This window comes from Netta rufina, assembly GCF_964035555.1.
Source record: "Netta rufina genome assembly, chromosome: 20".
Classification (NCBI taxonomy): domain Eukaryota; kingdom Metazoa; phylum Chordata; class Aves; order Anseriformes; family Anatidae; genus Netta; species Netta rufina.
The window spans coordinates 8,141,996-8,163,339 of record NC_140144.1 but is presented as its reverse complement, the minus strand read 5'-3'; the positions used below and the strand labels follow the sequence as shown (position 1 = coordinate 8,163,339).

At 52.3% G+C, this 21,344-nt stretch overlaps 1 protein-coding gene across 7 annotated transcripts in view; it reads left to right on the top strand.

The window, feature by feature from the left end:
• Positions 1-13,474: 13,474 nt before the first annotated feature.
• The window catches only part of PRRC2B (proline rich coiled-coil 2B), a 45,507-nt gene continuing 37,637 nt past the window's right edge, over positions 13,475-21,344 (top strand). For all 7 annotated transcript variants that reach the window (XM_084299027.1, XM_084299031.1, XM_084299030.1 and 4 more), the window contains exon 1: positions 13,475-13,635. The gene's annotated coding sequence lies outside the window, so the exon portion shown is untranslated. The remainder of the gene's footprint in view (positions 13,636-21,344) is intronic.

The following is a 21,344-nucleotide window of genomic DNA, read 5'->3' as shown; positions in this document are numbered from 1 at the left end:
GCGACGGGGCCAGCTCCGGGCTGCAGGGGGGTGCAGATGACCGAGGTGTTCTCCTCCAGCATCCATCCCAGGGACCCTGGCTGACACCTCCCTGCCCGCTTAACACTTCCAAACCCAGCTAAGGCTGGGCAGGCACAGAGGGGGCTCTTTGCTCCCCACCTCGCTGGGACTCGGAGCAGCGAAGATCTCCGTGGCCATTCCCTGGGATGCAAGAGTCAAAGCGGATTACGGGTCCTTCAGCTGATCACATTTATTTCATTATGTGAGCGAAATCCCTCGTAAATACCACCCTCCCCCCCCTTTCCCCTTTTCTTTTTATAAAAATAGAAGGCGGGGAAGAATTGCAGATTTAGGAGAAGTTAATCGCAGGGGTTGCATAAAACCGTTAACCTCGTGCAGCCCGAGCAGCCCTGGCTGCCGTGGGGAGGTGCTGAGGGATCGGGGGGCAGCACTTCCCCAGCCCCCCGAGGAGGGTTTTCCCTGGCAAACCCCTGCTTCCCGAGCAGGGGAAGCCTCTCCAGCTAGGAGGAATCTCATTCAAGGCTTGGCCGTGATGAATGGGTAATTAAAGCCTTGGAGCAAATTGGCTCAGTGGGTCTGGTGAGCGGGGTCGTACCGCAGCACCAGGCAGCCCTGCGGCAAACCCCGCTGGCCCCACACCACAGCTCGGGGCTCTTGGGAACATTGATGCTCTTCCCTTTGTGGTGTGGTCACTCTGAGCCTCTCAGAGGATGAGGATGGAGCTGGGGACCTGGGCATTGCCCTGGAATCTCACCCGATTTAAGTATTTCTAACCAAATTCCTACCAGGCGGAGCTGGCTTCCTCTCCCCAGAACGTGCCCTGTCCTTGCCGAGTCCCCTTCCCCTGACACCCCCTAGCTTATGGGATCCTGTCTGACTTTTTCCCTTCCCCGAGGACCAGCAGGCTTGTGCGAGACCATCAGCGCTGGAAAGCCAGACCTGCAGAGATTAATTAAAGTAAGAGCAACGGGATGATGGATGCTGGCGAAACACTTGCCCAGAGACCAAAGTGCCGCGCAGTGCTCACACGCATGATGACAACGAATCCACCCCTGAAATCATGGTGCAGGTGCCCTGTCCCCACTGGGATTTGCACCTCGGAGCTGCCAGCCCTGGGTGGTCGTGGTTTGCTTCCCCCCCCCCCCCGCTGCGAGGGGGTTATTTGCTTTAAATCCCGAACCTACAGCGGTGTATTAATGGCGTGGTAACGCACAGCCTCGGTGTCCAGTGCGAGCCAGGGGTTATATAAAACGCAGCTTCCTGGGAATCAGTGAGGTAGAGGAGCACGTGGAGGGATGTGGGGAGGATGTCTGGAGGGAGGCAGGAGGGAGATGATGGATCCGGAGGGGCAAAGAGGCCGAGCAGACCCACGGTGCTTCCTGGCAGGATTTGCTCCCGTCATTGCCCCGCAGCCCCCAGCCCGGGACATTTCCTGAGCCACGTAGCTGCTTTCTGGGGTCTTTTGTCCCTGGGTGATCACAAGAAGGGGCTCTGCAAATTTGACTGGAAATGGCAGCTTTTTGGTTTTGCTTTTTATAAATTCTATACATTTTTTCCTGCACCTGCAAACGAGCAAACAAACCCAAGACCAGACAATAAAGCAAAACGTTGCCATCCAAAGGAAAAGCAAGTTTCCTACCAGGCTGTAAATGAACCCCCCAGCACAGGTCGGTTCTCCTGTCCCATCCCCAAAACGCAAGGCGATATTTAGGTTAAGGAAGTCCGGGGATTGTCCCAAACTCCTTCCCGCTCTCCCTGCTCACTGAGATGGGAGAGCTGTGCCCAGGGCACGGAGGGACCCTACAGCATCCCCCTGCTCTGCAGGCAAGCAGCAGGCTCGGGGGCACCTGCCTCACTCATCGCCTCCCCCTGGGAGAGCACAACCTCCTCGGGAGCCCTCAGCCGGACAGGAGGATGCCCCTGCCCCGGGAGGAAGGCTGAGCTGGGCTCCAGCCATCATCAATCAAGTCCCGCCGGGAAGGACTTGTAGGCTTTGCGGGGTTCCTGGTGGCGTTCCTTTTCTCAAAGCCTCCTGCAATAACAGCAGCCGTTGCTCGGCTTCCTTTCTAGATAACCTTTTTCCTGCTGCCCAACGTGTTTATCTGCTGCAGACAGACTGGCAAGATGAACAGGAAGGCTGATACCTTATCTCTGCCTCTCAAGGAGCTTATTTAAGTGCTGGAATGTGTCGCGATGGTAAACGATTGTTAAGAGCCTAATGAGGTACGTGAACCTAAGGACAGGTCCTGCTGGGAGGGAGCACCTCGTCAGAAAGGAGACCCACGGGGCTACAGGATCCCAGGCCTTTTTTGTCTTGTATCTCTCCACAGATGCATCTCCTACAGTGTGAAATGCTTAAAGCCCAAAGCCTGAGCTCCTCGCCAGGCCGTGGTTAATGCTGCAGGCTGCTCCAGGCTACGTGAGGTTCGCTGTGTCCCTCTGATAGGGTTTTATCAGTGTCTGTGCTCGGTACTCAGCCTGGCCTCGCGGCAAGGGCTCACACGTGGTATCTGCACAGCCCCGCACGTATTCCTGCTCGCCCTTTCATCTGGGCTCAGTGCAGGCAGCAGCGAGATGCTAACACATCCATAAAGGTAAATAGGATTTGAGAGCGATCGGGCTAATTGAAATGAACGGGGCTTGGCTGCTCAGCCAGCCTGATACCACGAAACGAGACCTCTCCGGGGACGCTGCAGGCCGGCGGAGCGTCAGCACTTCACTTATTTCAGCCACTGCAAGTGGCAGCAACAGCGAGAGCAATTGCAGGCGCCGGGGTGTGAGCGCTGTGACAGCAGAGGGGCCAGGGAAAAGCAGCGTGGCCTGCGTGATGTCCCTAGCAGCTGCTGCAGAGGGGTGCGACAGGCTTATTTTTGTCCTGTCCCGGGGGAAAAAATAGACGGCGGTGCCGGGTGCCAGCCTGGATGGGAGCACGCCACTGGCAGGAGCAGGAGTGCTCCTCTCCCGAAATGCAGCTGCGTCCCCGCTGCACCGGGGGGTGGATGGGGAAATGGGGAATGGGACCAGCCACATGCGGAGGGGAGTGAGCCCTCCCTGTGGGATGTGTGGCCCTAGAGAGCTCTGGGTGTGAATTTCTGCTTCCCAGGGCACAGAGAGGGAGCGATGGGGTCCCTCGGTGTGTGAGGTGCATGCTGCTACCACGGCTGCTGCACCCAAAGTTAATCTGTTCCACCTCACTGACTACTTTTCCATAGCCACACATAAGGAATCGCCATCCCTGAGCAGACCTCAGCCTGTCTATGTTGCTTCAACAGAAGTGCAAGTGACCCTGTGGCAGCCAGGATGGGACAAGATGCTTTATGGGACATCTGAGCAGCGAGAGCTGCCCCATAACCTGCAGCTTTTTATCCCTTGGAAAATGCCTGCAATTAGGCACTGCGAAGTGCATGTCTGCAAGATCCTCCGAATTCTCCTGGCATCTCACAAGGTCCTTGGCTCCATCCCTTTGGGTGGCACCAGGATACCAGCCCCTAGCACAGCCTGATTTGGGGCTGCAGCAATGATCCTGCAGGGAGGCAGGACTGCCAGTGAAGCCCACGTGCTCATTTATTTCCCGACGATGCGATCTGATTATGCTGACGGGGAACTGGGCTCCTAGAGCTGCTATATCCTGGCGTAGCTCCTGGGGCTCAGCAAGGAGCCAGTGACCGACCGTGTCCCAGCAGCTGAATGTCCCAGCAGCTGAATGTCCCTCTCTTGCGGCGACTTGGACCGTCAGGACGGGGCTGGGCAGCCCTGCAGGCAGCGTGATGCTCGAGGGCACCCAGCTCCGACTGCAGCCCCCACCCAGCTTCACAGTTGTCCCCGTCAATGTAAAAAAAAAAAAAATCAGGAATGGGGAGGGGAGGGGGGATCCATCTGAGCCGCTTGGCGTCTGTGTCTTGTGATCCTGAAACCCAAGAGCCCCCCCTGACTCAGCAGGTTATTAATAACCCCCTGGCTGTGCTCCTGCCGCAGCGCCTGCCAGCCCTGGCATCACCTGTCTCCTCCGCAGCCAGCCGAGACGCGCACCCCGGGCAAGGTCAGGGGCTCCTTCCCGCTGGCCCCCACGTCCCATCCCCACCCACAGGGCAAGGCAGAGCTGGTGCGAGGCTCCCGGCCAGCCCCCGAGGCCCCCGTGCCTCCTGGCAGCACAGGAGAGGCTCCTGGTGCTGCTGAAATTAGCCTCGTCGCACCCCTGTCCCGGGTCCCCTGTCCCCTTGTACCTAAAATCAGCCCAGGCCAAGTTGCAGAGGAGGTGAGCTGGGTTTTCTGGACCACAGCATCAGGACTGCCACCTGCCTGCCCCCTCCCTGGACTGGGAGATGTGGGGTGGCCCCACTGCTGCAGACCCCAGTGGTGCCCAGTCCCTGTGCCCATACGGAGGGGCTGGGGTCTGTTCTTTGGTCGCAGCCTTCTTTTTTTTTGCCCACGCTTCTTGCCAGGGCTGCGAGGGCAAAGGAGAGGAGCTGCAGGGGACCCTCCAGGTAGGTGTGGGATGTAGGGGAAGGAACAGCACATTCAGCAAAACCATGCTGATGACACAGCGTGGGTTTGGGCTGTTCCACCTGGAGCACACCGGGACCTTCCTGGCTCCCCGTGCACCAGGGGGTCCCCAAACACGGGGTTGCTGCCAGCCCTGGGGTGCACGGAGCAGAGATGCTCGAGCCTCCTCGTGCCCCGGTGGGCAGCAGTGCCCCCACATCCCCCTTACACCATGCAAACTGGCCCCAGGGGCCTCAGCAGCGCTGCGGGGTGATTTGGGGTGAGGGTGAGCCAGGTGTTGTTTACCGCAGCTGGTGCTCATTAGCCAGGTTCATTAGCACTCCCTGGGCAGGTTTTAAATTGGCAAGTGGGAGCCACCTTCAGGCCTGGGGCAGCCTCGGGTGCAGCTGGAGCCCTGGTTCCTTCCCCTGCTCGCTTCCTTCCCTCCTGCTCTGGTTCTCCCTTCTCTACTCACAGGCCCCATGCGCTACAGCTGCTGGGAACCTGCTCTGCAAAGCCCTGATGGAGAGGCTGAGGTGTTGCTCTTGCCCCTATAAATGCCCTGGCACTTGGAACAGCATCCCCAACCCTTCCAACCTCCCCCTGCAGAGGCTGTGTCCTTCCCAGCCCAGCGGCTCGTGGCAGAGCTGGGATCTTTACTGGGCCCTGGAGGAGCTCCCCGAGCCCTGCTGGGAGGAACAGGTCCATCCATGGCTTATTTTCTTCCTGGCTTTGTTCCTCTCCTCCATCCCTGGTCCTCCTCCTTTGGTCTCCTGTGAGCCCAGCAGGCAGACTTGCCCCTGCCCTTGATGGGGACCAGAGCTAGGGAAGGAGGCAGCACGAATTTCCCCACATTTCCCTGGCTGAATCAGCACCTTGGCTCCGCTTTGTGTCCTGAGCAAGGGTGTTTGGGCTCTCCATCACCATTGTGGCCATTTCCATCCTTCTGTGCCCCTTGGCAGGACCAAATGGTCAAAAGCAAGGGACTGCTCTGCAATACAGATTTAATTCAGCAGTGTGACCCCTTCCCTTCCCTCCCTGCTGCTCTTCCACCCCCTCCACCTCCCTCATTTCCCTCCCAGGACTCTCTCCATCCTTTCCCATCCCCTCCACCTTTCTCCCCTCTATTTCCCCCTCTCTCCCTGTACACCCACCCCACATCCCAACCCAGCAGCGGGTGAAGGATTTTGGTCTCCCGCAGCAGGACCACCGCTCATCGCCTTGATCTCCTCTCCGGGGACAATCGGTAGGTGCGGGACCCCCGGGGGGGCACCGAGCTGTCCCCTACATCCCACCCGACCCCATCCCATCCCACCCCAGCCCGGTGCTCCCCGGGGAGATGCCGGGGCCGGATTGCGGCCGGCGGCGGCTCCCAGGCTGGGTTTGTCGCTCCCTCTAGCGGGGACGAGGCAGGATGGCGCTGGGCTGCCAGGGGGGGTCCTGGGGGGAGAAATCCCGGCCCGTGCTGTCGAGCTGATCCCAAAGGATTCCCTATCAGGGCACAGGGAGATCCCGGCTTTTTGGGGCTGAAGCTTCTCGGGTCGGGAGTGTGCCTTTCTAAGCAGGTACTCGGCTCCCGCTGGAATATTTAGGAAGCGCGGTAATAATTAAAGAGACTGAGCTCATAAGGGACTTGGTGAGACCTGATGAGGCAGAAGGGACAAAAGTAGTCAGGAGAAAAAGGGCTCCCTAAAGCGTTATTTTATAAATCCTCTGTGAAAGAAGGGGGATGCTGCAGCTCTGGAGAGGCTCCAGACGGTGACCTTTGCCTGGGGGCTCTGGAAGCGAATCCCACAGCCCCTGCTAACCACAGGTTGTCAGCTCTGTCCGCATGTGTGCAGGATTCACATGCTGGCCAGGCTGTGATCATCCTGTTGCAGATCAGAGGCAGGCTTGTCAGGGACAGCGAGAGTCTGCTCGCTTGCAGCAGGGGTTGCAGTTCTCCCCAAATCACTCGTTCTCATCAGCTTCATCACGTTCAGAGGCAGCTGATCGTTCCCTTCGGCGTGGCGAAGCGAGATATTTTTGAACTGCGAAACAACAGCTGTCTCACAGCACATGGAGCGGGGGAATCAGATGGTTGGGATTGAAGGCTGGAACCGTGAACCCAAACACGTCCCCGAGCCTGCATTCCTGCCACATCTGCGGTCATTGTGAGGGCTTCGAGGCAGGCAGCAAAACCGTGTTGGTTTAAATTTCGACTGAATATCAGGCACGGCAAAAATCAATTACTTTAAGGTGCCTCAAAATACCCTTAATAAATTTGGGGTGACTATGGGTTTGCCTGTCTGTGTGTTCATTTTCTGGGAGGTCTGCACCTCTTTGTCAGCGCAGGCCTTGTGGCCAACTCCAGCCTGAAATATTTGGCTGAGTTTGTCCCCAGAGTAGACTGTGGTTTTTATGAGTGGACAGACCAAAGTGAAATAGCATTTTCAAGAGACAGTGGCTTTTGTTGCTAAAACATCCCCATCAGTTCTCCAGAGGTTTGGCTCAAGCATTGTTTGGGACGATTGCTGATCTCCAAGTCAGAGCCAAATAAAGCTGATAAAATTGCCTAATGCAGTGACCTGCTTATGAATGGCTGTAAAAGTCAGACAGGTTGAGCTAAGGCAGTCATGTGTTGCCTTTCTTGGAAATACTTCTTGTGCTTTGAGATGTGCTTTCTAGGATCCTATGTCAAATAACTGAATTCCCATATTTCTCTTTATTTCCTCCTCCAAACTCTTTGAAAAAAGAGAGTTTGACAGAGGCTAACCAAAGGTGCTAAGTTCAAAAGCAGACACTCCTAACTGGTTTTCAGCATGCTCTGGTGGCAAGTGCTGCATTGAACAAAAAGGTCCTTGCCTGATGAAACTTCTTTAGTATTTGCAGCTACATCTCCCTGGTTTCTTCTCTTCTCTGAGTGTGCTGAAATGCCAGCATGTCACCAACAGTCTTTGGAGTCTTTTCAAGAATATATAAACAGTTTTGTTGTGAGGAAGGTGCATGGGGCTTCTTGAATTTTCTTGATTTATTTTCCTGGAACCTCTTCCTATTTATGCAATCAAGGCTGTGGGAAGGCTTCCCAGTGGCTGTAGTAAAAAGGAGACTGGGGTTTTAAATCTGGACTAAGAACAGCCTTGTTAGCTTCTGAACAGTGCAGCCAAATGAAAAATCACGAAGCCAGGATGAGCAGAAGCTGTAGCCTTGTTTTGCAGTTACACCCAGGGAAAAACTGAAGTGATGGCTGATGAAGTGCCTCCAAAATACTTGCAGTATCAGGCAACTGGTATTTGATCCTCATTGCAGACAAAGCTCAGCACTAAAGCCAGCTGAAAGCAATCCACTTCTCATTGGAAGAATAGTTTCTTCCTTTTAATCAGCCCTGTTTTAAATGATTTCCTTTTTTAGAGCCTTAAATAGTCATTTTATTTCATCCTTCAGGCAGCCAGCATTCACTCACTAAGAACAGCATAGGTCTGCAGACTTTAAAAGGACAAACAATAGTCTGGCAAACGGAAATGCTTCGATGGCATCTTGCTCTCATGCAGAGCCTGCGGTTCCCATAGGCCACAAAGGAATAAAGAAGAGGAACTTCTTCAGCAGCTACAAGAGCAAGAGCTGCTCACCTGTGAGAGTTAGGGGGGGGGGGGGGGAAAGCAAATCGGACCAGTTTGGGCCCACGGTCCTTCTTGCAGTAGGAAGGAACTGGAGTCAGTGGGTCCGTCCTGCCTTGGTGGTGAGATTTGGTGGAGAGCTGGGGGCAGACAGAAGGGACCCCTAGACCTGGGGGTGGCCAGACCTACTCTGGATGCCTCTAGGGAGGGGATCTGGGTGCTGGCACCCCAAGAGGGTGGCCGCCTGCCTTTGTGAGAGCAGGAAAGAAGTGGCCAGCCTGGCTGTGTAATGTACAGGAGATGGGAAGTGAGTGCAACCCACCCAGGCACCCAGACTGCTGCCCTTCCACACACAGCTGGCCAGGGAAAGGAGGGAGAGCGTGCAGCCAGGGATGCCAGAACCAGATGACACTCTGAGGGAAGGAGGACTTTGGGTAGCTGTGAGGATTGTCTTTCTTTGGGTCTGGAAAAGACAAGTCGTGTTTGACCAGAGGATTTCTCTATTGCAGTTATTGATGGGATAGAGCAAGCTAGGAAATAAAGGTTCTTTTCAGTGAAAACAGTGAAGTTCTGACATCCCTCCTTTGATACACAATGAAAACTTGACATGTAGTGTTTTTCTTTTTATTTCCGGAAACACCAGCAAGAACACATTTTCCCAATGGTTGAAGCAACTCAGGTAGAATATTGAAGACCTTGATTAAAGTCTGTGGTTTACTTTTCTCTTTTATATTTTCCCCTCCACAGGGCATGGTTTTTTTTTTTTTTTTTTTTTTTTTTTTTTCCCCTGCACACCCATCTGTAAAATAAATCTCTGTGCATATAATGGTTCAACAATATCAGGGCCTGAGATGAATTCAGTACCCTGGGAACCAGTCAGGTATTCAATGAATGTTGTGGGAGGGGAAAAAAAATATGAAGAAACACTACCAAGAGACTCTACCAACCAGGCCTGAGAGCAGGGCTGCTGTAACTGCATGGCAAGACCCTAGGCACTTAATTAGATGCACAGAGGGGACCATGCCAGAGCTTAGTGTATATGAGCACAGTGTTGCAGTCTGTGCTTTCCCTGATCAAATTTAACCCAGTTTGGAGGAAAAGCCAAGATGCCTCAGTTTTCATGCTCTTTTCACATTCCCCACATTTCACACTGTATCTGAGCTTGGAGAGTTGAGAGGCTTCAGCTTCCTCTCATCAGAACCTCTTTTTTCTTAAAAACAATTGTATGGAACCATCTCTACTGATATTAGGTCTAAACTATGAGGGGAAAAAGGAAGCCTTTTATACTTGAGGCCTAGGGTCCCTTTGTTCTGTGTGAGATCTATCTTCCAAAGCACGTCCTTATATTTGGATAACACAGCATCATAAATGGGATTCCAGAGACCTGCCAGAGCTGCTCATGTCTTCTTTCCCACCTCACATATTTGACAGCTCGGCTCTATTCATCTTCTTCCTGACTGGGTTTGGGTCCTAAGGCCCCATCCACTTAGTTGTGGGCCTGACTTTCCCTGCAGCTGCCTCAGACAAGATAATGAAGTCAGTGCAAGCACGAGGCACTTCTTGATTTAGACACAATAGATTTTCACACTTCAGGGCATAAACCAGCTCCTCCCTTGTGGGATTAGAAAGCACATTCTGCCGTGGACAGGTTACTCCACAACTGTCCACAATGTTTCTTCTGCAGCAGCTGATGTTGGCTGCTGTCTGAGATGGATGGAAAAAACAGAAGGATCGTGATCTGACCCCATAAGGTAAATGCATGCCTTGTGTATGCTGAACGGCCTCTGGATGGAGTATGGAGCCGGATCACTTTGCTTTTTTGCAAATGGATTGTGGCATTTTGTGAATGACCATAAGGACAGTAAGGGGCTGTCTTATGCTGCAGGCTGCCATTTACAGCTGAGCAAAGTGATAGCAAAATAGCGTAAGAGCATTTAGCCTTCAGTTTGCTCTGCTGTAAACAATCCTGAAAGATGCAGGCCATGGCTGAGGATTTATAGATGTAGAGCAAATGTTTGAGGAAGCTGCAGAATATAATAGTAATTCAATTATTTCTAGGAAGCCTTAGAGCACAATACATTTCTGTAGATACAAATTCTATACTAGAAGGCTTACAGCCCTCTGCAGTGGTTATTTTCTATTTGACAGGATTCTTAATTAGTGGAAGGATGAAGCACACAGCAGGGTTCCTGCGTTCACTTGTAATTAGTCCTGGGAAGAGGAAGCAGGAGGTTCTGACTCTCACGTCCAGGGGAAAATTGGCTCAGCAGTCTGGCAGAGGTCAAAAATCAGAGTGGGAGAGCAGTCCTTCCAGAACGGATCCTACATAGAGCTGTGCATTAAACTTCATCCAGGTGAAACCCATTCATCAGTCTGTCCAAATCTCCTCTCACTATCCCCACCCTGCTCTCTGTAGTCTGTTGTGGGTCTAATCACACCAGGTCTCATGTTAAACCCATTCTCATTTATACACAGGCAGGTGAAAGGTGCTGCTGCAGGATTTTCAGGGTGGCACAGGAATTCATCGCTTTATGACAAGGTCTGGTGTCATCCTCATGGACCAGGTTGCAGAGGAGCCATGCTTTTTGCTTCGGTGATAGGAACGTCTTTTCACTTTTCAGATGGTGACCATCTCTTAACAAAGAAGAGCTCAGCCCCAGTACGGTCCTGAGCCATGAGACTTTACAAAGCTTCGTGGAGGTGGCCTAAGTGCACTGTGAGGCACAGGTAAAGAAGCTGTCAGTTTGTGGGAGCTGCAGCGTACACACCTGATAATGAATATAGAATTGTCTTTCATTTGTTTACTTTGTCCTTTGATCTCCACAACAGGTTGCATTAGTTTTTTCTTTAATTGGCACATCTATTCCCTTGGCCTTGGATTGTTGCCTTGGAGATGCACATGGGACCTTCAGAGAAGTGCTTATTACAGCAGCAGGTGTGCATAGCGCTGACCTGGACAAGCCTGTGTGAGTCACCTGCCGATGGTTTGGGTTGTAGGTGGCTGCGTGAATCATTGAAAGCAAGGGGATCCCACAGTGCCCGACTCCTGAAGGGCAGCATTAATGCCTTTGGGTGTTTGCTGTTATTGTGCATCAACAACAAATAGCAGAAGATGGTTTACTCCTCTTCTTCCTCCTCATTTGCTGACAAGGGCTGTGAAACAGCATGGTGCTGCAGGGTAGGGCACCTGAATGTGAAAAGCAGCAGCCCAAATCAGAGGCCCTCTCTGGAAATTTGGCTGACCTGTAGCTTTGCTGATGGAGGACAGTGAGGTCTGGACGGGCAGGTAGCAAGTTAGAAGAGCTATTCTTATTTGTGTGTGTGCGTGCATGTGTGCACTTGTCTGGCCAGACAAGAAGACTGATAGAGAAAGAAAATCAAACAGGCCAGACTAATATCCTGGTTCCCCAGAGATTTGGGGTGAGTGGGAGTTTGGTAGTATCAAGGAGGGTTGGCCTCTCCATGCAAGTGCTTGTAAGAGCAGAAGCAGAGGGCATTGGCCTGCTGTCTCCAGAGAGGAAGAAAGTGCTGCGTGGAAGATGAGATGGGCAGAAGCAGTGTGATACTTCGTTATCCAGAGAAGGAAGGGATCTGACAGCCAGATGATGTTTTTTAGCAGTGCTTGTGCATCTCTTGGTAGCTCAGTGCCTGGCAACTTCAATAGCCGTGCAGATCAACTGTAGGAACATCCCATATGGTCCAGAAAGCTGTTCCTGCATTTCCTCCCTCTGCACTACTCCTGATGACTGAGATCAGACACATCTCTCCTGAGCACTAAGCCAGGTGCCAGCCCTCACCCTGCTCCCGTAAGCCTGGGGAGAGGTGGGGGCCATTCCCCTGCAGCACCAGGGCTGTGTGCTGCAAAAGCCCTCTAAAGGCACCTTCCCTTCATGGGGAAGGACACACAGCATGACAGCACAGGACTGGTGACCCATGAATAAGCTGAAGAGGGCATTTGCAAGAGGCCAGTTCTTTAAATAAGATTGCCCAGGTGCTTGTTATATGCGTGTGTGTATAATGTGTATTTACATGTATGGGAGTGATCTAGTATTCCTTCATGATTTTCGGAGGCTTTTTTGTCACTGTGGTGGCCCCTGCCAAGATGGTTCAAAACAGGCAGAATTTAGAAACTTGAGGCAAAGCAGGGGAATGTATCGTGTAATCTATGCAAAGATCTTGAAAATGTTAAGTAAGCCCAGATTTTAAGGATTTTAGTGACTTTTCTCTAATCAAAACCACCCTAAAAACGGCCTGCTTGTCATTTTCAAAAACCGCTGGACAATTTCTAAAAACAAACAAACAAAAACAACAAATGCATCTATACCTACAGCCTGGCCTTTCACTGCAAAATGTAAGCTGTCACAATGCTGAACACCAGCATGTTACAGGACAGGAAAGGGAAAAATAAAGGGGAAGATATTTTGGCCTTGCATGTGAGGAGACAACTCCCAAGCTATACAAGATGCCCTGGGTGAGGAACCGCACTTTACGGCAACTTCTACAACATTTTTAGTGCAAACTTCTTGCCAGGAATGCTGCTCAAGCTGTGTTGACCTGCGTCTCTGTTCAAGCCTGTGGGGCTTGAGGCTTGCCTCATGAGGCTACTTGTGTTTTATGGCTGCGTAAGGTTAGGTTTTGTTTTGTTTTCAGGATAGAAGTGCTTACTTTGCTCTGCTGCATTCATTTCCATCATCGTGAATGAAATAAATTTAACTGTTTCTGGAGTGAAATCCTTCCAGGGGGCAGTTCCTCCAGGTTGCCCACAGAACCAGGGAGGCATGCCAGGCTGACTTCACTGCTGTCTGTGGAAAGGGAAAAGCTCTGGCTGGACAAAAATCCCCACAACAGCTATTGCCCTGCTGCTCTGCCTGGGTTGTCCTCAACAAGGAGGCAAAAACTTCAGGGAAAGTCTCTTGTAACCCCCTTGAAGGTACCCCTAGGGCGGGTGGTTTGAGCTCAGGACTGCTGTAGGGAGATGCGGGGGCGAATTTGGGGCTTGCGTGTGGCACTTTGTGGGCAGACTGTGTGGGATGGGGTGCGTTGGGTGACTTCACCGCCCCCAACCCCTCTTAATTACCCCCGTGAGGGGCTCGGTGTGTGGCGAGGCAGCCAGCCCTGCTGGCTCTGAGGGGGGAAAAATCCCCCCTCGGGGAAACAACCTCCTCTCAGAGCTGAGCCGGAGCCTGCTCCGGCTGTGTGGACAGGGGGTGGAGAGCGAGGCTGGGGCTGGAGGAAGCCGTCAGGGCTCAGCTCTGCCCCTTTCTTCCTCCTCCTCCTCCTCCATTTTGGGCCGCCCCTCAGTCGCCTGGCCGGCGGGGCTCTGCAGGCGGCGCTGTGCCCTCCCGGGCGGGATTGACAGGCCGGGCCGAGGGAGGAGGAGGAGGAGGAGGAGAAGGAGGAGGAGGAGGCAGCGGCAGCGAGAACCCGTATCGCCCCGCCGCCGCCGCGCAATCCGCCGCCATCCGCCTCGCCCCGCGCCCATCGCCCCTCGGCACCCGGCTCCTCAGGCGCTCCCGGCTCCCCGCCACCCCCACAGGTGGGTTTCGGGGGGCCGGCTGCCGCGGGTATTTGGGGCGGTGAGTGGGGCCGGGGGAGGGAGAGGGGGGAGGAGGAGGAGGAGGAGGAGGGGGGAGGAAGAAGAAGAAGAAGGGGGAGGGAGAGGGAAGGTGGGACGAGGCAGCCCTAAAATGGAGCCGGAGCCAGCGGCTGCGGCACCCCGCGGCCTCCCCGCCGAGGGTGTCCCCCCCACACACACACATAAATAGGGGCGCTGGGGGCTCCCCCCCGTGATTTGGGGCTGCTTTAGCCCCGCTGTTTATTGTGTGCGGCCCCCCCGGGGTGCTGGGGGCGTCTGGGGCCGATGCGGGGCCTGGCCGCCGCCCCCCCCCCCCCCCTTCCCCGTTCCCCCATTCCCCAAGCGAGGGCCGCGCTGTGAGGCCTGGGGAGAGATTTGGGGTGGATTTAGGGGTTTTTGGGACTCCCCCCTCGGCCGGGCCCCCCCCCCCCCTTCACCCTCACACACACCCCCCTAGGGGGCTGGGGGCGGCCTCGCAGCCCGCCGCGCAGGCAGCTTGTTTTTTCCTCCTCGCCTGGAGGGTGACACAAAGATATTTTTGTCGCGCCGTGCAGCAAAAACAAGGGGGATGGATGGCACGGCGAAGGCTGCCCGGGTTTGTTGGCGTGAGGGGAGCCCCACAAAAGGCTTCCTGAGGCCGAGAGATGAAAAATACAGGCTGCGAGGCCGGGTGTCCCCCCCACACCACCACCACCATGAGGGGGGAAAAAATGGGGGGCTCACCCTGCAGCTGGGGGAAAGGAGGATGTGATCAGGGTGTTTTGGGGCTCGGCGAGCTCGCTAGATAGGTTTGGAAAGGTGTTTGTGCTTTGAGAAGGAGTTTCACAGCTCGGGGGGGTGGGAGGGTGTCTGCTGCACCCCCAACAGGGGTCCTGGGGTGCAGGTGCTTTGCTCAGGGTGCTGGTTAGCAGCTAGCAGGGTTTTGTTTTTTTTCTTGTTAAGGTGACTACAGGCAACCCCCTCGGCTGGGAAATCAGAGCTGACCAGGTTTGAATGAGCTGGGAGTTCGGGGTTTTGTTAGGAAAGTTGTTTTGGTTTGTTCTGGGGGCTTTTTTGCTGTTGTTTTTTTGTCTTCCGAACATCAGGAAGGTGGGATACTCTTGAGTATCAGCTCATCAAATATTTGTGTATTAGCATTAACTGGTGTTTGGGGCGATAACGTATGATAAACAAATATGTTCGGTCCTTAAGTCGTTCCGTTTCTAGGAATAGGTATTAAATGTAAGCAGGTTGCAGTGGCTTCATCATCTGCTGTACCTGGCTGGGAGGGAAGGCATCCCTCCCATTTCAGGACTGAATCAAACTTCATAGAGAAGGGATTATATTTTATTTATTTTTTGCTTTGGACCTTGTTTTTTCTGGTTGGAATACCTATCTGCATGTCTCAGTTTAAACGAAATACTGTAAGTGGGCCTCGGTTCCATCAGGCTCCTGCAGATTTGTATGGGTACATGGGTGATGCTACTTCTTTCAGAACCGTAGTCCAAGAGGTTCTTCCAGTTAACAAAACGTATTTGGGGGGAACGATAAAGAAGACCTCTTCCACGTGACCTCTTTGAAATTCTCTAGTACTTTCTTTTTATAGTTAAAAAGTTCAGATTAAAAATCATACTCAGACAAAATCACAAATGCTGCTTGAGATTAGTGTTCTTTTTCTTAATTACATGTTTCCTCCACCCAGTCCTAGTATGCGTGCTGGTAGCTGTATTTTGGTTTGGTGCTTAATTTGATAGCCACATTGAGCATAAGGTGATGCCTCTTTTATTCCTAGTCGCTTTCACTGGTCTGGTGTTCTGCACGTCTTGAGTAGATGTCACACGTCTTAGGACATCTTCAGCCGTGTTCACTGATAAGAAAACACGTCTGTGTGACTTGGACAGGCATCTTTTCTCCTAAAAATCAGTAAAACACATAGGCATTTATGCAGGTTTCCAAAGTTGTTATTATATGGTGCCTGTCACTTTGCATGGAATTTTTATTTATTTTTAGTCTATAAGAGCTATTTTTTTACGGGAGGAGCCAACTTTTTTTTTTTTCGAATTCAGAGACATTTTTCTTTGGTCCTACAGTATGTGTTTTGATAAACTTTGGGCTTTTTTTCTATTTTTGTGTGTGCATGAGAGCTAAAAAATGAAACTCAGCCAACCTGGATGAAGAAGGGAAAGTAAGTAAGTGTTGGAAAGGAGAGGCAGGATTTAAAAGTATTTTAGTTTTAATAAATATGAGTAATGTTCCTAAAGAATCATTATTAAAACGATTTAACTTTTATAGTGACATTTTAATAAAGCCTTTTATTAAAGCTTTCTGTAAAACCTAACTTCAAAGGCTAATTTGTGTGAACAACCTCCTCCTAAGAGTCGGGGTGGCATTAGAGGCTCTATTTTTCTCGTGCCTGACGCAACGCGCCCTGGTACCTGGCTGAGGGATGGTGTAAAGACAAATCCTCGCTCTTCGGGTGTCTGGTGCCGATGCTTTTGCATAGCTCCCGACGCCTGTACCGTGTCCTGCAGGCTTTCCCATACGAGGTGCAGCTGGCAAATCCCAGGACCATGTTTTTGGCGCGTCTCGTAGCGCCTGCAGTGTGCCTGAGCTGCACAATGCAGCGCCTGTTAGATTATCCCTTACAGAGCTACCTGTTTAAGGTCCAGGAGTGTGAGTTGCTCAAGGCCCTCATTGTGCTCACCTGAGTAATGGGAGGTGTTTAAAGGCGAGCTGGGCTAACTTTAAGTGCTGCTGCACCAAAAATAATAGCACGCATTTTCAGTTTTTGTTTTATGATGATGCTTGCCATGTACAAAGAGACCTGGCTGTGGCAGGGCTTTTCCTACTTGTAATTGCATGTTTTCTTGTTGTAGATACAGAAGCAGCAAGGGCAGCAGAAACTTGGTGAATGCAGGACGGTAACTTCAGGGTGAGGAGGGAGAATCTTTATTGCAAGGACTGGATGTCTGTGGTCATCCTTCTCTTTACTAGATTCCTTCTTTTTTTCTGCGACTTGGCGATGAGCATGGTGGCTCAGTATCCGGCCTCGCTCTTCAGCTCATCATGCCTTATAAGTGGGCTTTGTTTTTTGTGTGGCACTGACTCATTCTCCTAATAGGTCGATAATTTCACAGCTCCTTATCGCTAGTTTGTCATTTGGAACAGAAGAAATGCAGAAGTGAGACGGTGTCATCAGGCACTGAGGTGAAAGCACTGCGAGCAGGTAAAGGCCGGGGACGTGCAGCTTTTTCCTTCCACTGAGCAGCTATTTCTAACTGCTGAAACGAAGTGATTTGGGTATGGTGTGCTCCTGGAAAGCCCCTGCTGAAGGTGGTTTCGCAGATCTATGCGGAAACCATCTGATTTGATTGAAATGGTCTTTCCCCCAGGAGGAAAACTGGGGCTGAAGCAGAAGATTGTATTTTACAACGTTAAGCCTTGCTGAAATGTACCTTGGGCTTGTCTTCAGTTAGCAACTTGTGCTTGTATTCAGGATGTTCTGGGAGCATGTGCTTCCTGTGCAGAGGCAACTGAGAAGTAGGAGCCCATGAGCAAACTTGTTCGGAAGTGTATAGCCACAAATTCTTTTATTTTTATTTTTTTTTCCCCCTCTGGAATCCCTGGTACAGTAACACAAGCGGTCTAGTAGCTGGTTTGGTGGCACTGTTTTGTTCCATGTTTACCTGTGGCATTGGTTTGTTCTGAAGCTGCTTGACTTGCGGTGCTGTGGGGTCTGCAAGGACAGATGGAGGTTTTGAGGTGGGAAAAGGTGTGTGTGTCATTCTGCAGGGGGCCAGTCCGCTTTTTCAGTGTCTGGTTCTGAACATCTGAATGTTCAGGAAAGTGCTGGCAAGCTAGAAGGGGCAGGAGCTCACTGTTACCTCTGGATAAAATTACGGAATTGTCTAGGTTGGAAAACACCTTCAAGATCATCGAGTCCAACCATCTTAAGAGACTGCAGGCATGAAGTTGTGGAGGACTGGTGAAAACAGCCGTGCTTTGGGTGCAGGGGAAGAGGTAATGGTCTGATCTGAGACATGTAAAAGTGGAAGAGCAGGGAAGGTGAGCCAGGCTTAAGTACAAAGACAAAAAAAAAAAAAAAGACCAAGAAAGTGAGGATTTGATGGTGGCAGGTAGCATCTGGCCAAGAGGACTCCTCTGTTGCAGTGCTGTGCTTGCAATATACAAGGGGCTTGAATTAGCAGCTGGGAGCATCCTCAATAGCCTTTGAATTCTAGATGAGTGGCACTTAAGAGGAGTAAACTATGCAGTATTTCCAGAGTTAGTGCCCTGCTGGAAGAGGTTTGACAGAGGAATCCTTCCCGGGTAGCCCTTGAGACATTTTGGGCACCACGTTTGGCTGTGATTGGCGCTGCAAGGAGCGCGTAGAGGCAGGTTTGAAGAGCTTGCATCGGGACTTTGCCTCCCACAGGCACTTCTTGTGTGGGAATGTAGTGATTTTTTTTTGGAAGTGTTCTGCAGTGGGGTAGGTTCTTCAGCTGTTCCTACCTGTATGTGGGCTGGGAGCCCGTACAAAAGCCTTGAGTGCTCTTGTTCAGAGTTTAGAGTGGGTTGTGAAGCAGGCAGGGGAGTAGGGACATGCTTGAGAATGTTTCTTCATGGCTGGAATAGTGCAAAGTATGGTTTTATCTTTTTTCTTAAATAACCGAAGCATCAAGCTCCCACCTAGCAACTGAAACTTCACGGCCCGTCATTTAGGAGTGGTTTCACAGGATTTGAGCATTCCTACAGCATTAGCATTCCGCATCTGAGCAAAACGTTGCTTTACTGACGGCTGTGATCCTGCTGTAGGACAAGCAGTGCGTGGGGTCGCTCATCTAGGAGGTGGCAGCAGCTTTCCCTTTTCCCTGCCCCAGCATCGCAGACCTGCTCCTGCACACCTCCCCTGGACCAGGACTTGGTGCTGCTCTGGGCCACGCAGCGTTAGGAAGGTGAGGTGATGGAGAGGGTGGTTCCTCCAGCCCCACAAAGCTGGAGGAGAAGGGTCTGTTTCTTGCCCTGCCGCTCAGCAGAGCTGCGTAGCTCCCTGGTGTCATTTTTCTGTCTGGAAAATGTGAGTGGTGACGCTCACACACCTTGTCAGTTATGCACCGAGAATATCTCTGTAAATTAAGGCATCTGTGAAATGCTTTCGCTTCCTGTCCAGCTCAGCATAGTGCAGATGCCTCGTGCGTGGTCTGAGTTGCTCAGCTCCCTCGAAAAGCAGTTAAGACCTTTCCTGTCGTCAGAGCACTGAGCCACGCTGCACCTCACCTTGCAGGTTTTTACAGCTTTGTACCTGTGTCCATTTCCCCATCAGATCCCTTTTAGCATCCTCGGCATTCGTTTGTAGTGCAAATGGCTCCTGCGACTGGGGCTCCTGTAAGGAACGTTGCTGGGAAATGCTGCACTGCCCTGGTGTTGTGAAAATTGGGAAACCTCGAGTAATGCTTCCTTGGAAGCTCGGGTATCTGCAGCGCCTGTGAACCGCAGGCTTGTCTGAACTGCTTGGAGTCTTACTGATGGTTTGAACCCACTGTCAGTCCTGATGGCTGTGGGAAATGGGCCAGCGCCTGGGGAAGGGACGGGTCTGCAGAGATCAGCTCAGCTGGAGTGTGCAGGAGCCTCTCCCGTGTGTGTGTGCCGAGGGGTTGGCGTTCGCTGCCTGCAGGTTACCAGCACTGGGCTTCGTCTGTGCGTAACCTGAGTGGGAGCTGAGGCCACCAAGTCAGCAGCTGGCTGGGAGCGTGGAGAGGTTCCCAGAGCCAGGTCTGCTGGAGAGAGGCTCGTCGGCACGAGGTGAGCTCCCACCTCCCCGTGGCAGCCTGATCCTTCCTTCCCGAGGCTGCAGAGAAAACAGAGCTGCTTACTCAACGACTGATGGCATTTGTGTGGAAAGAGCTTTATCTGTTGCTGAAGGAACATCGTAACCCTCAAGACTGCCAGCTCTGCTCCGGTTTCCTCTCCTGGCTCGGTGACATCTCTGATCTCCTGCTTGCTTGTTTACTATAAAACCTGTGCTCACGGGTAGGTGAAGTAAGTTCCTGAGCGTGGGACCAGATGAAGGGCTTGTGAAAGGCTGGTTGTGACTTCACTGGAAGAATCGGTGCGGCTGCTCTGTGGAACACATCTGTTCCCTTGCAGCAGCCTGGATTGCAGTGCTTTGGCTCGTCCCTTGTGCCGGTTGTGTTGGGCTCTTCCCAGGTGAGCTTTGGCTAATGGCTAAAGGCTTACGGTTGGATTTGGGGGCTGGCAGCGTAAGTTTTTCACCTACATCGCTCTTGCCGTGTCTCACCTTGGCTACATCGGTATTCTTCCTACAATAACTTTTAAAAGCCCATGTGGCAGGAACATGAGGACTCCACAGAGAAGACATAAGAGAATTTCACAGTCTTAAAATGTGGTGGTTTGGCTTAGTAGTTAGTGATGGAAGTGTCTTCGCCGGTTTGGGGCCAGATGTGGTGACTTGAGCTGTTGGTCCAGAGACCTGATGCCGTTCATGAGCTGAGAATTGTGTGGGTGCCTGCTCTGCTCGTGGGCTCCCTTGAAGCAGCAGGCAGGATTGGGGTCACTTTGTGAACCAGCAGGCAGTGTCTTCCACTGGAGGAGATGCCATTCTAGACCTGCCAGCTGCTGCTGCACTACACTCCCTCCTGTTCTCACTTCTTTTGACACTTTTCCTCCTTTATGATTTAACTGGAGACCTGTTTTCTTTGAGGGTCTTGGCAGTGCAGGTTTGGGTGGCTGTTTACAGAACAGGAGCCCAAGGAGGTAGGTGCGGACACCTGAGCTCTGGGACCTGTGTCGCTGCCTGCAGTGTTACTGGAGCAACAAGCGGGCTCTGCCTTGGTTACCCAGCCTGTAAGAGAGCATTGGTCCTGGAACCCTTCAGGAGATCTGTACCAGCTTCAGGAGATCTCTACCAGCTCCTCACGATCCGTTGTTGTTGCTCAGATACCTAAATGCCCAGCTTACCTTACAGTTTAGCTGAATCCTGCCAGGAGGTTTTGCCAACAGAGAAAATTCTGGCATAATGCTCTGTTTGGATTTACATTGCTTGTTTGCGATCAGCCTCTTTGTTTTGGTGTTGAGGGAACAGGACCTGGTGTCTGTGTATTCTCCGTGGACGTTCAGCTCTCAGGGGATGCAGAGCAGGGCAAAGGGGAAGGCAGAAACCCTTCAGGTGCTGTAGTTGCTGTGCTTCAGCTCTGGATGTAGTTGTGGAGGAGCCAGAGCATAAGTACAGCTCCAAGGGTAGAGATTTGCATCTGTGTCTGAGCCCTCCTTCGGGTGGCTCTGGGAAGCATTAGCTCACTTCCCTTTCCTCTGGTGCTAGGTGGGTTGGATTTGTCGATGCCACAGGTGGCTCTGGCTCAGCAGAGCTGCTCCATCCTCTGTGGGTTTTGCCTCTGAAATGTGAAACAGGGCAGTGTGCTTCTCTATTCTTGTTGTTTCTTGCTGCAGAAGAAATGCCTCCAGAAAGTCACGGCTTCAGAACCTGGGGAGATACGTTGATAGGGTCATTGGGGTCGGTTTGTGCTAGGGCTGATCTCATCTAACGGCTTTCTGGCCTGGCTGAGAGGCTGAAGAGCGTGGTGCTGGCAGGCCGTGCTTCCAGGCTGCTCCGTGTCAGGGAACTTGCTGCATCCCTGCAGTAATCAATTCCTGATTCCGGGAGGTATGAAAGC